Below are 17,429 nucleotides of genomic sequence, written 5' to 3' on the forward strand. Positions count from 1 at the left end.
AAACCCCAAAAAGGTACATTCGCCGACTCCTGAGACAAAGACAGGGGATTTCTCCGCAATATTACATAACAACCAGGAGAAAAACCATGATCAAATAAAATGAACTTACAGTGTAAAGTAATTCTTAGTAAATCATTAAACGAAAAGCCATAAATCATCAACAAAAACAGCCAGAACCATGTTAATACTTGAACGGGACCTTCAGCTGAAGTCACCAGGTAACCTGAGGACAGGGCTAAATGGAATACCTTCAGCAACAGTATGGGGAGGTAATCCAATTTCCCCCAAATGTCCAGGTGTTTGGATGAAACCTGTTAAGATAAAAATAATACAAATATGAATATATACAATGTAATCATTTTAGGAGGCTAAACAAGTGCTTAACTTAATATTAGATGTATTCATGTTACACAGTGCACAAACTACAAACGGGGACCGAAGAAGGTAAAATGGTGCAATAGTGCCCCTTCTAGGCAGACAGCTGGAACAACTGACACAGTGACTGAGTGAGTAGACACCAAACTGTTCTTCAGATTCTTCATCCTGACTACCACCAAATGGGGAAAGATTATCAATAATAAAAATGATTCTTGTGCGAGTTGACAAGCTGATTGAGACTAGACGGTTGTAGACATGCAATACTACAGACTGTGCACAGACTCGAAAATACTATGACGATAAAATATTTCTCAAACATCAGTGTCATGAATTATGAAAACGACTGCAGCAGTAGTTAGACCCACAGTCTTTTTAAAACACGCTTTTAATAAACCAAACAGGCGTACTTCAAAGCATCACTCCATCTCGCCGTTAGAGAAACATCATCTGTCTTGCATAAATGCATGTGCACAGGTGTGTCAATCACAAGGGCTACAATACGACAAATACAAGCCTCTGCTGTGTCAAAAAGAAACGCATGATGATGTAGCAGGGCGAATGGTAAAAATCCAAAAGGAGATATACTACCTTATCGCGGCATCTGGAACACGCAGACTTTGACAATGTCAACCTTTGCGGCGACAAAAAAGTCTGTCGAAAACTAAGCAAATAAGACGAAAAACCAGCTTACGTGCAGCAGGAAGGATGCGGAAATGTGTCTGACTCGGAAAAGTTAAACCTGATGAGACAAAGACAAAGTGAAAGAAAACGAGAAAACGTCCATCCTTTCCACTCTCTATAGGTCCAATCTAAGTGTCTGGTCATCTCTCCCTCTTTCTCTGGAAAGAGAAAAAACAGTCAGGCAGCCAGTCAGACACACAGACAATGAGCTCACAGGCAGGTAGAGCAAAGACAATCACACCGATCCCATAGGTAGCACACAACCTACCTCCCCTACAGCAATCCTATAGTCTACAGCACCATGAGCCCCTCAGACTGTGTCCTCCCTGTCAGACAGACACTCTCTCTCACACACACACACACACACACTTTCTGCCTTTGAGTCTTCCATCACTCTGTCTCTCTTCTCAGCATCTCAAGCACTCACATCCCTTGTCCCCAATCTCAAACTCTCGCTTTTTTCCTCTCAATCCCTCTCTAGCCTACAACATCCCTATTCTCTTTCTCTCTCTCTCTCTCTCTCTCTCTCGCGCTTTCCCTCGCTCACGTTTTTTCAGGCATCGTGTCTCCGTTACTACCCCTGCCCCCCCTTCTTTCGCAGTCTGTGCGCTCGTGTATGCATGCGTCTGAGAGAGGAAATGTGTGTGAGAGACAGAGGGAGCAGGGAGGGGGCAAAGGGGAGAGGAGAAGAGAGTCGAGAGTAGGAAGGAATGGGAAACGAAGGGGGAGGGTCAGAATCTCAAACAGGGTGAAAAGCCACAGAGCATCAGGCTAGCAAAATGATAAAGCGTTGGAAAATATTACTCCCCGCGTTTGCCGCAATCTTGTGTTAATCAATCTGCGGGTACGCCTCATCAGATTACGCTCCGTCTCCCTGACGTGCCGCACGGCTACATCAGCAAGTCGGCTACTTGTGCACTGATGTGTTCACACAGTACTACATTTATTTTTCAGCACCCAAAGCATCACATTTCTTGCGTTTGAATCCACTCGTAGCAGGTTAAAAGGACAGTTCTTGCAAAAAATTATAATTCTGTCCTCATTTCCAAACCTTTAGACTTTCTTTCTTCTGCGGAACACAAAAGAGAAGATACCTGAAGAAAAGAAAAATGCCTTTTGCTCATTTATTGAAAGTCAATGGGGTCCAATGTTGTAGGGTCCAACAACACTGAACCCCACTGACTTTCAATGCATATACAATGCATAACATGTTTTTTGCGTGTTCGCAGAAGTCAAAAAGGTTTGGAACATGAGGGTGAATTAAAATTTTGGGGTAAACTATCCTTTTAAAAAACAAACAGAAGAATATTTGCAGGGATTTTGTGCCTAAAACTGTATTATCCTACACTTAATGTGGCATGCAATATGTAAGATTGGTATCCTTTGCAAAATAATACTACTGTATATTCTTTTCATGTGTCACAGTGTATATGCGTTTCAATTTTTTCTCGTGCATGATGGCAAAATCATACCACATCAAGAGTTAGCTGTAAAAAATCAAGTTAGAAGCAATTTGATCTGATTAAAACACTCATTTCTACGACTAAATGCTGCATTGTCCTCTCATGGCCTCTTTAGCCAGCCACACTCCAGTCCCACAGCCTCAGTGGAGGTGTAGCGTTTAAATATGATTTATGACATGCTGGTACAGTGAGTGGGGGTGGCTACTCATTTTGCTTTGAGAGCGAACAGTAACAAAGACAAAGATAGGCGCAAATAGCTAAGAGGGAATAACCCCTTTCTCGTGCCATCGCAACCAGCGAGTACGAAAGCCCCTTGTTCTGGAGCCAAAATGTCTGCTGAAGACATCATTATTAGTACAGTGTGGGATAAAGACGTTCAGACATTGATGCCCTGGAACATGAAAGGGCCCACTAGTATGGATCGGCTGTACATTAGCTTTACAGCAGCTTATTCAAAGGGAATGCTTAATAACCTCCATTTCCACCACACAGAGGGATGGCAACAGCTGTTATTAGTGTTGCTGACTGCAGGCAGTCTAGGAGATATTTGCAAAAGCTTGTGCTTTATCTGGTTTTCTTTCTTGTTCATTTCTATGCATATCTCCTCTCCTCTTTATTTTCTTACCCCTCCGTCTCCTTTCGCCTTTATATTTTCAAACGTTTTCCCCGTGCTTCTATTGTATTGTTTTACGTCTCTTCTTTTACTTTGGACTGCTTTCTGTTTGAGTGTGCACGGATGCTCCAATGCTGTCCAGTGTACTGCAGTAAGGGAGCACAATGAGACAAAGCGCTGAGGTTCTTGCTGGAGGAATGACGTCACCGTGCTCGGCGCAGGTCTCCCCATTTCAGGGCCCGGATGGCCACACTTTAAAGTCACTCTCTCTCAACTGAACCGCTCATCACGTGGCAAGACATCTGCTTCCTCGAGTCACCAGACAAATGTCAGGAAAATTTCCACTCAGGTTTAAGTTGAAGGAGGATGATTGTGCTATAGTATAGGAAAGAATGGGGCTATAGTTAGGACTCTAGGTAACATTAACATTTTCAACATTTTCATTAACATTTTCAAGGTAGGTTCATAAATTAATAGGTTTATTATATATACACACACACTAGCAAGTTTATACGTTTATGGTCGGTAAGATTTTTTTTATATTTTTGAAGAAGTCTCTTATGCTCACCAAGGTTAAATTTAATTGATAAAGACAACAGTAAAAAGCGTAATATTGTCAAATATTATAACAATTTATAAAAAATATAACAATATATATTTTTAACACATTTAAAAATGTAATTTATTCCTGTGATGGCAAAGCATCATTACTCCAGTCTTCAGTGTCCATTTGAATGATCATGCAGAAATCATTCTGATTTGCTGCACAAGAAACATTTCTTATTATCAATGTTGAAAAAATATTTTTTGTGGAAACTGTGGAATAGATTTTTCAGGATTCTTTGATAGATAGAAAGTTCAACATTTGAAATAAAAATCTTTTGTAACATTATAAATGTTTGATTTTCACTTTTGATGTCCTTGCTGAATAAAAGTACTTTTTATAATAACTCAACCCAAACTTTTGAAAGGTAGTGCATAAAAAAAAGTGATGAATATATAGCCTAGAAATAAAATGTTAAATGCACCATTTAAAAACATCAGCAATTATTTGAATATTGACTAAAACAAAAATGAATTAATAAATTGGGTTTAAAATTAGAACATTTACAATATGAGACAACCAGCTCCAATAAAACGTGTGTGCTGAAAACAGTTCAAATCTACCTTAAAATGATAAATTAAATGCATACAAATTATAAAATAAAAATAATTTAAGACCAACAAGTTTGAAACAAACATACAAAAACCACTGCTGGAAAAACACATTTCAGAAACTGGATTTTGGACTCAAACACTATAGTTAAAGATATATCCATTGAGACTTAACTTCCTGGTGTGAAAACTTGCTCTGGTTTCCCCTGGCCCATACCAATCATTTTACGAGTGCAGCTGATCTGAGCAGCAGTAATAGAGCAGTGAAAGTGGGTGAAGGATAGGAAAATTAAAGCAGAAGATGAAGGCAGAACTGGTCCAGTCTGTGTCGCAGGCGCACAGCAATGGAGAACAGACAACTGAAACATATCATTTTAACACATACCATTATGGTGTGTGAACTGAACACTGAATCCTCAATATACAACAGAAACTATCGACATCTGACCACAGAACAACCTCTCAGCACACCTCCAGAAGGAGAAATGCTGATGCATGCCCTTTTTCCCACCCTACAGAGGTGAAAGAGGGAGAAAGAGAATAAAAAGAAAGAGAGAGAGACAGAGGGGGAGTAAAAGAGAGCTACAACGCAATGCGGATGCTGGCTGTCTGAGCCACCAGCCAGACACACAGGGGGAGATGGGGAGGAGGAGGAGGAGGATGGGGGTGACTTGGATGGTGATGCAGAGATAGGAGGCACAAACAAATAAACACGCAAACAAGCAGCAAAAGCTTTCTGCTTTGTTAAATGTTTCTGCGTGCGAAAAAAAAAAAGTTCACTCATAATTTCATATCAGTATTCTTCAGTTAGAAATTACTTGGTTAATTTAGAAAACACATTAGAGAAAATAAATCATCCGTCTGATATAAAATATGTAATCTAATAAACGTTTAATTATAAAAGATTAAAAAAAGCACGATCTGGAAGGCTTGGGTATCAGACATATTTTATCTAATTGGATGCCAGTGGCAATAAATCAGAACTAAAATGTCTCCAGCATTTCTATAGAGCTGATACATACGCAACGCCGCATACCATTGGTCTGAGAAAAAATATTTTTTATGAATGTGTTGCTTTTTATCATCTAAATATGATACAGAAGGGCTGCTGGTTTTGTGTCGTTTACATTCCTCAGCCACCACCAGACAAAACAATGACTTTGACTTCACAACATGCATTGATACTACCTTAAAGTACCTGCTGCTGAAGTTTCCAACATATGATAAAAAAGCTTCTGTCTTTGGTAGTGCAGTTCTAGAGATTTGTGAGTCATATGATGCATGATGTACAGTGGGATCCAGGAGTTGGAGACCATTTCCAATTTGAAATGTAAAATGAACATTCCACAAGTAAAACCTGATGACCATGTTCTCGTGCATGATTTGACAATGATCCAAAGACCATCTTGAGCTTCAACAGAACAACATCTGACTGGCTGTACAAAAGAGTTCATATTTGTGACCTAAAAATAGTGCAGATTCTTTAAAGTTTCTGATTCATTCTAGATCACATTGTTTTGTTGTATTCAATTTTTCAAAATCCTACAACTTGTTTACTTCCAGATATTTTAAATGAGAGTTTGAATCCCTGATGCTCAATCTGGGACTCCCAGCAGGTCTTCAACAAGTCACATATCCACTACATAAGCCTAACTGAAGCATTGCTCCTGGCTGTCCACATGAGCTCATCCCATGCTGCTTCTGCCGTCATAGTGGGTTCAGATAGCCGTAAGCGTGCAGCCGCAGGGAAAGCTAGAAGGTTGTACAGTTATCTCCGGGCTGTTTATTATGCGAAACCATACAACCAACTACCTCACACCGCAACGCACATGCAGGGCCACATACTTCTCCACGAAAAGCCCAGTAGAGATTGCAGAGGACCTTATTACTCCGTTGCCAGATAAACTGGAGCATCTTTTTCTGTTACCATCTTTACAATTACCAATTTTCCCCCCCACAGTCATCTCTTCAATTTCGATGTTTCCAAGGCATTTATATGCATAACAATCCTCAAAATGGGTTCTGCCAGAGTATGCAGTATGTATGACCAGTGGTGCTAATTGGAAACATGAGAGGTAAAACTTATAAATAAATAAAAATTCAAAAGGTATTCAAGCGGTTAAAGATAAAAAGACTAAAAATAAAAAAATCAGATTTTAAAGGTACACTAGTATAAAAAATTCTTCCGCAAACATTGTTGTGGTTGTTCTTATAGGCTTTGCATGACTGTGTGGATGAATTTGATCCTTCACAATAGACAATAATGCTTTGCAATCAACTCGGTTACATATGGCAATTTATCGGTTCAGTAAAATAGCCTACTCACCTCATTCAAATACTTCAGTTCATTCCATTTCCCAAAAAGCAAATCCAATGTTGATTCTGGTTTTATTACGAGCTCTGTCGCAATCTCTTTTTGTCAGCTGACACTCCTCTGTTCAGCGTTTTAAAGGGGTCATATAATGTCATTTTTGTACAAGCTAATATGATTCTTTAGGGTCTAAATTAAAAGTTTGTAATATACTTTAATTAAAAATTCTCATTAGTATTGTAAGAAAACACTCATTTTACCTGGTCAAAAACAGCTCTGTTTTCAGCACGCCGTTTCAGTGCATGTGTCTTTAAATGATAATGAGCTTTGCTCACCCCGCCCCTCTGTTCTGTGCGTACACCGTTTGTAACACAATAACGCTTCGTTCATTATAAACGTGGGATTATGAATTATATTGAAAACGTCGTACATAGAAAACATGCCATAATGTACCCTGAGTGTAAAAATAGCCACATTCATCGTGAAGCGTGCAAGCTATTTGCAAAGATTAAAGATTAATATAAAGGTCAATAAAACGTTACACTCACTTGTTCTTCTGGAGGTTCAGCAGGAACACAAATAGTTGGTACTGATCCTTTTTTCAGGAGCAGCTTCTTAGCAAATCCAGCTTTATACTGACCCTCGTTTGTAAAGCAGTCTGGTGTGTGAAATGATTCACGCAAACATGACAGCATTGACGTTGATCGTGGGGAATATTCCCTTCGAAAACAAACTCAGCCACTGCGTCTTCAGCGGTTTTAGAAACATCATCAACATGACTGCTGTGTTCGATATTACACCCAAGAACAGAACACCACAATCTCTTAGACGCCATTCTACTCAGCACTCCAGCTATCAACAATGAACGCGCGTCGGCGCGTGCTATGATTGACAGCTCGCTCACGAGGGCGCGAGGGCGGGTCTGTGTTGAAACGCTGCTGTCAATCAACCATCGTGGGAGGGGCGTCGATATTGTGACGTCACAAAATCGAACAGCTTGATTTGAGACAGGAGGAAACATATAAGAAGATTAAAAAAAAAAACACTGGATGGATTTTTATCATTTTATGATGGTTGTGTACAGGCACTGCCAACACACATTTCAGTACAATCAACTTGTAAAAGTGCATGTACCATTATATGACCCCTTTAAAACTGGTGATTCCCTGGAGGTTTGAGATTTAGCGTGCTCCATGTCAACCTTTCTCGCTTGTTGTGACTGCTAACCTATAGAGTGGTGCAGATATGACATCACTTTGTAGGCCAAAACGCAGAAACGAGTTAGCATTTTAGCACTTCCGGTTCCCTTGTCCCGAAGGGATTTTGAAATAAGGTCGGTGCCGAGCAAGCTTAAGACACTTTCACGATTTATTCTACAACATAAAATACATCGGTATTGCCCCACTCGTGATTTTTTTAAAACTGTTACTTGTCTTGAAAAAGGCGGTTGCTAACAAGTGGCTAAATGGGACCACAGAGGCTGTCGAGGAGATTAAACGTCATCGCGCCGAACAGGTAAACTCAGTCTGCGTTTACAGCATCGTTATGCTTACAATTGTGCTCTTATATACTATTCTAATTCGAATGTTCTGGGAAAGAGTCTTTAGATAAAAACTGAAAGTTGTCGGAAGCTTAAAATCGATGTTAAAATCGCGGGACCGTGGTGTAGTAGTAAAGCCTACCGTTAACTTTTTACTTCTGGTGACTGCATTTAGTCTTCAAAATTCATAAAAGTAGTGTTCATCTGTGAAAATGATCTTGATGGACAAAGCGTAAAAGTATCATAACCTTTTGTTAATCTCAGAGCTTGTTTTTTGCGATAATCCAAAAGCCTATAGGAAAATCCTATTGGGTTTTTGTCGAGGGAACCAGTGTGATGCTAACTGCCGGTTGGCCCACACAGGGACTTCATAACTGCACCACTCTATTTCACTCCCACAAATACACGCGTCAAACTTTTCCCCATTTACAGATATAACGAGACACACGGTTGAGTGACGTATATGTGATTTCACGCAAAAACCATCCCGTCAGGTCTAAAATATAAACGCTTATAATAGGCTTACATAATGAATCAGGCTAAGACAAAAACACGTTTTGGAAAAGGGATTTATTATGACGCATTGACATGATTTTTTTTACAATTTTGAACAAAAACAAAAGAGGCTCGATTTAGTATAGGGTTTTTTCGTAAAACCTCTTGAATTCATTGGAATTTTCTAGTTTTCTCCTAATATATGTTCACTATTCTATTCAAAACCACTATAATGGTCACACTTTACACCTAACCTAAAATTCTCTATTTAATAATAATGTTTGGGTACACAATACATACAGGCAGATAACACAAACACCAAAAGCACCATCAACATCAACTCTCTAGCATATTTAGCAAACTCTATAAGCAGGAAACCCTCATCTAAAGCACTTTGCCAATCATTGTTGTGGCATTGTTGCCCTCTGCTGGTGATATTGCGCACTGAACCGACTCAGCCCTGCCTCCTGCATTGTCTCTGCTCATTAGTGGCTTCACATATAATACACACGAACTCACGCAGCAAACACACACACACACACACACACACACACACACACACACACACACACACACACACACACACACACACACACACACACACACACACACACACACACACACACACACACACGCACACACGCACACACGCACACACGCACATAGTCTGACCTCCTTGGTGAAACCACCCACTCTCTGCAACTACTAAAATATTTATGCTGCCCTGATAATATGTTTTCTTTTATCATCATCAACCCCTCATAAACTAATTTCTCTCGTGCGCACACACACACACACACACACACACACACACACACACACACACACACACACACACTGTTCAAGAAAAATCTACTTATTAATTTTATTTAATTTTTATTTAATGACAATGAAATGCTACAAAATCACTAAATTAGTGATGTGTGTGTGTGTGTGTGTGTGTGTGTGTGTGTGTGTGTATGTGTGAAGAGTGCTGGGTAAATCACGCTCGTATTCCATCAGTCTAGACTGATTCTGCAGTCCTGGCAATATAGAGGCAGGAGTCTGTCTGCTAACAGAGAAGCTAGTGCTTATTCAGCAGGAAAGCAGTGGTGTAGCGCTCCTCTGAGACCTCTCATTTTCACACACAGACACCAAAGGACTACGAGAGCCATAGGTTAAAGCCGTATCACTTTGCATGCCGACGTCTCACAGATGGCATACATGCAAAGGAATGCAAATGTGTTTATCTACACTAGCATAAGCTGCTCTGTCTACAGCCTGGCTTCTTTGTGTTTGTTCTCCACATTTGTTTACAGTGGTGTGAATTCATCCAAGAGGTTTTAGCTTAATGAGTGTATAGGTTCTGCTAATGATTTTACGACTTTCTGTGTGGTTACAGATATGAATTCCGGTTGAAAAACCAGGCCTAGCACGATTTCTTTGCTCTTTCATTAGAAGCAAGAAATGATTTTATTTTAGAAAATGTATGTGTGGGTCTCTCTCTGTGTTATATGTGAATGTGTTAGTTTGTGTGGTTTAAAGCTGAAATGTGTCATTTCTGCACCACTAGCGTTACAAAACGGGTACCATTGATATACTATTTTAGTTTTGTTAATATTTTGCGATAGATTTTATTTTTATATTTTGTTTTCTTTTTACATTTTGTTAAAATTTAATTAATTTTGTTCTTTATTCTTATTTTTTTATATTAATTTTTCTTTTTTTAAATGTGTTTTAGTTTTTAGTTTATTTATTTTTGTACTTCAGCTAGCTATAAAAATAACAATAAACAATAAAAAATGTTTATACATAATTTTTTTCAGTTAATGTTTATTTTATTTCAAGTAATGAAAATGTTGTTTTTAATGGTTTTAGTTTTAGTTAACAATAATAACCCAGGTGCGATTGTTTTTAAAGAAAGCAAAACATTTCCAGCTAAATTTTGCAAAAATAATTTTGTTAGGTTTTAAATTATAAAACTACATATGTATATATTTTCTGGTTGTTTTATATTTGTGGAACATGTTCATAGTAATTAAAAAAAACAACAACAACAAAAACCTGTGATTAATCTGCTGTCAACTGTGTTATATATTGGTGTGAAAGCTTCTGTGGCGGTTTCAAACCAATATCCCTGAATAATCTCCCTGTCTGCCATTGGATAATAATCAGCTGGTTGCTCTGCATATTAAGGAGGTTTAGGAGGAAGTAATTTAAAGGGATAGTTCACTCAAACATAAAAATTCTGTTATCATCCTCATGTCGTCACAAAACCTCTATGACTCTGTCTTTCATGGAACATAAAATAATATATTCCGAATATTTTGTCCATATTTTGTCCAACATTCTTTAAAATATCTTTTTGTGTGTGTGTTTCACAGAGAGCAGGTACAACTACACAAGCTCCACATAAAAAAATCCATAATTTGTCAACACCTGCATGTACCTCTTGCGATTATGTATTTTTGCACAGAATAGAAAAAGATGAGCGGCACGTCAAAAACCTGTGACAAGTTACCATGGCAATACCTGGGCCTCCTTTAGCGTGTTGCCAGGTAGATTATTTGGTCCTGTCCTTTTCGTCTCCAGACTCCTGCCCTTTTTAACTTTCCTCTCACACCACCATGAATGTCATCAAGTTCTCTCCCTATTTCCTCCCCTAGCCGAATGTCCCTCTTTCTGTCCCACTACTTTCAGACCACCTATCCGGTTCTCATTCTTAACACCCTGCCTTTCTTCATTCATCCAATCGCTTTATTTTCCCTTCCTCTGTTGACCTCTGCACCCCCTTGTTCTCTTTCAAATCAAAACGTCAAAAATTCAGCATCCTCCTCTCAAGATGCGTTCCTGCTTTAATAACATCCCCTCTTCCAGTTTGTATTTTTTAAAATCATCTCTCCCCATCCATCTTTTCCTTCCTTCCTTCTTTCCCTGCACTCTCACTTCATGCTTTCCAGAACCCTTACGGACACTTTCCATATAAAACTGGATGCAGTAAACCTGAACACATTTGTGTTCTCTGAAGTCTCTGAGTGTTAATGTGTAACTGTGCGACTCAAACGCATATGTATGAATTTGAACTTGATAAACTAAATGATAAACCATGAAATTAACAGGGATATTAAAGCTGGGAGTTTAATATTGATCTCTGATTTTAAATCAGTTTTTTATACTCTTGTATGCACTGTTCGACTAAATGTAAGCCAGTAATGGGCTCTTTCTCCACCATAAAGGCAAAATTAGATTTAGTTAAATCTACTTAGTCTTACAAAAACAACAACAACAAATTCTTTGGCACTAGCAGCGCAGCTCCACAAAAACTTTAAAAACAAATATAAAAATTAAATACAATTCTCAAAAATCATATCACCTTTCCACACATTTTCTTCCACGGCAAATTTCAGCAGTAATCCCTTTCTGCCTCTTAGCAAAACCTTCGCTACATTTCAAGGTGGCAAATAAAGTGGTTAAACGTGTTGCTATGGGAACACATTCCCTGGCAACCCTGGGCAGCCCGGCAACGGTTGCTAGGGCAGAGTTGTCAATCACGTCAGAGGGGTTAGTGTGTATGCCAGGCATGTTGGTGGGACTGAGAAAACAGAGAGATATACACACGCAGCTTTGGTCAGCTGCAAAATATTGAAGGTCAGCTGGCATTGTAAGTGCACAATGGAATGCCAATGACATTCAGGAACAATCAGAAATATTCAGAGCAACTTGAAGTCAAATGAAGCTGCTTCGCCCGACAATGTAAGAAACGAGCGAGAAGCAAAAGACGAATGTGAGGTGGTTCAAAAAATATTTCTATGATAAAAGCTGTCTCATAAAGAGACCTACAATCCATGGCAGAAATATGAGAGATATGCAGAGGAACATGCAATAGTCATAAAGGAACTGATAATAAACAATAACAAAAAGAACTATTTGGAGCCGCCACACAAAAGGCTGAGAACAGCACTGTAGGTTTAGATGACAAGGGCGGAGAGAAAAGTGTGGTTACCTGATCTCTGACCAGCTGGTCTGCTTTGAGCTGTATATGTCGCATGAGGAGTGAACACCTGAAGTCCCTGAGGAGGACCAGAGCGGATCTCAGGTGATGCCTCCCTGCTTCTGAAAAGACAATTGAGCGAAGGTTCAAAAGATATAACAAATACACAAATTAATAGCATTGTACATACAGTGGCCACAGAAACTGTTTGAACACTTTTGGATAAAACTCAAAAATGTTGCATTCGATTTCAAAACAACAAACCAACTGTTCATTTTCATAACTTTTTTCTCAGAACTACACAACCATTCAGAAGCTAGGGGTCACTCAAATTTTGGTAACACTTCAGTTTAGGGTCCAACTCTCACTATTAACTAGTTGCTTATTAGTATGTATATTGCCAGGATATTGGTTGTTTATTAGTACTTATAAAGCACATATTAATGCCTCATTCTGCATGACCATATTCTACATCCCTTAATCCTACCCAACTATATCCAATTATATCCAATATACTATTAATAATCAGTAATTAGGAGTTTATTGAGGCAAAAGTCATAGTTAACAGTTAGTTAATAGAGAGAATAAAAAAAGAAAGAAATTAATACTTTTATTCAGTAAGGAAGCAATAAATTGGTCAAAAGTACATTTATAAGGTTACAAAAGATTTCTATATAAAATAAATGCTGTTCCTTTGAACTTGATCCATTCACCAAAAAATCCTGAAAAAAAGTCTCGGTTTAGACAAAAAGTTGAAGAAATGTTGAAGTTGAAAAGAAATGTTTCTTGAGCAGCAAATCAGCATATTAGAATGATTTCTGAAGGACCATGTGACATTGAAGACTGGAGTAATGATGCTGAAAATTCAGCTTTGCATCACATAAATAAGTTATAAAGTAAAATCACATGTAATTTTTTTTTGTGGAAAGTTTTGTCTTTCTTTAAAAACAATCCACCTTTGTTTTATAATTCAAAGGCATTCATATATATATATATTTTTTACATGTGGTCTGTCCATCCAAATTAATTTTGGAACCACAGTAAATTTGAATGATTAAATAAATAATTCTTATGCAACAAAATCAGCTTGAAATTATTTTCTGCTCTTTTGCTTGCACGCATGTGTTCTCATTTTTCATTTTTATCCAGACACCCAGGGTTTTCCCCTGACGCATCATCTTACCCAGATAATTGTGACATCATGCCAAGAATGCACATAAGTGTTTAAATATAGACAAACTCCAGCCCCAGATCTCTGGTATGTAATTCATATTTTATGTCTGTTTTGACAGGCTTCAGTGTTCATCTGCATGAGAAAAAAAATGAACCCTTCCGCCTGGCAATAATCTTATCTGCACACAGCATATTAAACAGGTCACATACAGGTCAATGCTCACGACGGAAATAAACTGAAATGAAAGGAGCCGTCAGAAACCAAAGTAAGTTCGTTTTCATCACCCATTATCTTCATTTATGCGGCTATCAGGGAGAGAAAACCAAACAAATTCTCTGTTCCAGGCCAATTTCATAGTCTGAAGCATAACGTATCTAACGCCATTAAACAGAGCAACATAAATTCCCATGAGCTGTTATTCTGTTCCACATACTGTGTGTCCTAGGGTGAGAACAGAACCCACGCTAATCTTATCAGTCCTGACGAGGACTCACAGCGAGTCACAACAATTCTCCGAGGAGAGGAGGAATCATGCTGCAGTTCTGGCTAGAAAGGATTAATTTCAAAGGCTTGTCAGGCCTTAGTTCACTGGAGTCAAGTGAAAATAGGACTTATGTTATGCTTGATAGTCCTTTTACTAACCATGATTGCCAAAGTGGTCCTTCTATACACATATTTATATGATTATGTTAAAATATTCGGTGGTATCTTTAGGGATCAGACGGCAGATCGCAGTTGCACTGTCAAAATAAACCACTGAGACGAGATGGTCTGTAATCACTTTTCCTGCCTTTTGATTGGTGGAATATTATTCTGTTTTTCTCTATTATTAAAACTTTAACAAAACTGAAAACTACCTTCTAAAACTAGAAATAGTATCCATTGATCAATGCTTTACTCATCTGCCACAATAATTCAATGTCTTTAAATTGTCTTCATTTGCAGGCTTTTCTCAACAAATACTGATATGCACTTAAAAATGTTTATATTCTTATAGACTGTCATTAAAGTTTTTATACTTTAATTCAAAAAGGATGCATTAAATTGATCAAAAGTGACAGCAAAGACATTTATAATATTACAAAAGACTTATATTTCCAATAATAAATGCTTTTCTTTTGAACTTTCAAATGAAAAAAAATGTATCAATGCATCAACGAAAATATTAAGCAGCACAAATGTTTTCAACATTGATAATAAATGTTTCTTGAGCAGCAAATCAGCATTAGAATGATTTCTGAAGGATCATGTGACACTGAAGACTGGAGAAATGATGCTTAAAATTCAGCTTTGATCACAGGAGTAAATTACATTTTAAAATACATTAAAATAGAATTTTTTCAATGGTATTTTTTTAAATGATTTTTTTATTAAATAAAATAAAAAAATTTTTTATCCAATTACATTTGAATCAATTAGCATCATTAATTTAAAGCCAAGTAAAATAAAGTGCTTTAATTTTCTCAAAAAGCCCATTTTTAAGCGACTATTCTTATAATCAAATTGTGCAGTTCTATTCTTTCCACTAAGCATTCATCTGAAAATCTGCTGGTAGCTGCTCTTATCACGAGCACAAGCCCCGTATACACAAGGGACCTCATAGATCCTTTCATTTTTTTTCCAAGGCAGAACTGTGCCACGGATACATTCATCTGTGCCTTTTGTTTGTGTGTGTGCGCCTGTGCCTTCCCATAACTGTGCCGGTACCCCAGCATACAACGGATGTATAGAACCTTTTGTACCTCATTTTTAGAGAGGAAATGTCGCTCTATCTTTCCCCCCTCGGTTGGCCCCTCACGGGTAATGCCTGATTGACCAAAGCACCTCTTAGAGGGGTCAAAGGGCAGACAAAACAGTCTGGTGTCATGGCAACCTGACTCTCGGCAACCAGAATGATAGGGTAGGCAGGGAGGGCTTTGAACAGGCTGTCCGTCAAATTATTCTCAAATCCCTCTGCTGGTTTTCAGATAGGAACACACAGACAAACAGCCACACACAAACAGTAAAGTGTGATGATTGACAAGCATTTTTTAAAGCATTAAGAGTAAAGAGAATGAAGACTCTAAATAAACAAAATAAATATAGTAAATATAATATTTAAAAATCATACAACCATCATACATCGAAAGTATAAAAGTTAGTCACAATGCACAGATTTCTGAAAATAATATCAGCTCATTTCACTTTATGTAAAGAAAGTGCAAAACGGTCAGATTTTCAGTATATGTTTGTTTGGAATACCATTTTTCCATCATCAAATATTGTGCATGTGGCTCCTTTAACTCACACAGCCAATTGCATCATTTAATTAATTTTTTCTCTCTCACACTCACCACTGCATGATATACAGATTTCCCATTTCCTGAATGTTAATATCTTATGCTTGAATATTGACTTTTATGATCTAATTTATGTTTCTCTGCTGGTGTGCAGCAATTTGTAATTTTGTATCATGCTGCCAAATAATGTGACCTCACAACACGTGACCAACAGGATGCGAGATGTTGTCAATTAATTCGGGGGAAAAAAGCAGGAAGAAAGAAAAACAGGCTAAAGCTGTTGCGGAGTACATTTCCATTGACTAACGCTTACCCTAAACCTATTTATGCATGTCTATGGCAAGCAAGTGATCCCTCCCTAGATGGATTTGGGCACAGTACCGGGTGAGTTCACAGTTCTTTGTGTTCAGTGGATAAATGGAAGGCAAATGCATTCAGATCAATACTATGCCATGAGAGGGGCCCATGAGTGTGTGAGAGAGGAGGGGGAATTGGTGGAATTGGACAATGGAGCCACTGATTAATCATTCCTGTGCTGTTATTGACTTTCTGTTAAAGGGGTGAGTCAGAACCGAATTTATGTGAATGCGTGTGTGTGTGTGTGTGTGTGTGTGTGTGTGTGTGTTTGTGTGTGTGTTTACTTTCCAATACTTTAAGTACAAATTTGTTTGCAGTGTGCGAAATCTGATGAAACCTTTAAGGATACCCTCAGAAAAAAATATGCATACATATAGTAAATAATATACAGTATATACACACAAACTACCATCAAAAGTTTAGGGTCGGTAAGATTTTGTACAGTAATATTGGGAAATATTATTACAATTTAAAATAACTTTTATATTATAATATGTAATTTATTCCAATAATATGATCACATGATCCTTCAGAAATCATTTTAATATGCTGATGTGCTGCTCAAGATTTTTTTTTATTTTATTATTATCAATATTGAAAACAGTTGTGCTGCTTAATATTTGTGGACACATTGATAAAAAGAAATTCCAAGAATTTTTGATGAATTGAAAGTTCAAAAGCATTTATTATTGGAAATATAAATATTTGTAAAATATTTTGTAATATTATAAATAATGTCTTAACAGTCACTTTTGATCAAATCAATGCATCCTTTCTGAATTAAAGTAAGACTTTCAAATGATAGTCTATTTTAAAAATAATATAAACATTATATATGCTGAATTATTAATTATTTTTAAGTGCATATCAGTATTTGTTGAGAAAAGCCTGCAAATGAAGATAATTTAAAGACATTGAATTATTGTGGCAGATGAGTAAAGCATTGATCAGTGGATACTATTTCTAGTTTTAGAAGGTAGTTGTAATTTTTAGTAGATTTCAGTTTTGGTAAA

General features: G+C 37.6%; 1 protein-coding gene across 3 annotated transcripts in view; it reads right to left on the reverse strand.

The window, feature by feature from the left end:
• Positions 1-17,429, reverse strand: part of spaca6 (sperm acrosome associated 6) — a 41,669-nt gene that overhangs the window by 12,846 nt on the left and 11,394 nt on the right. For 2 of the 3 annotated variants that reach the window (XM_081389820.1, XM_081389821.1), the window contains one exon: positions 12,619-12,728. The gene's annotated coding sequence lies outside the window, so the exon portion shown is untranslated. Of the gene's footprint in view, positions 1-248; positions 281-12,618; positions 12,729-17,429 lie in introns of those variants that run through there. The other variant, XM_081389819.1, reaches the window with a different exon arrangement.

This window comes from Scardinius erythrophthalmus (assembly GCF_964197995.2).
Source record: "Scardinius erythrophthalmus genome assembly, chromosome: 16".
In the NCBI taxonomy this organism is placed as follows: Eukaryota; Metazoa; Chordata; class Actinopteri; order Cypriniformes; family Leuciscidae; genus Scardinius; species Scardinius erythrophthalmus.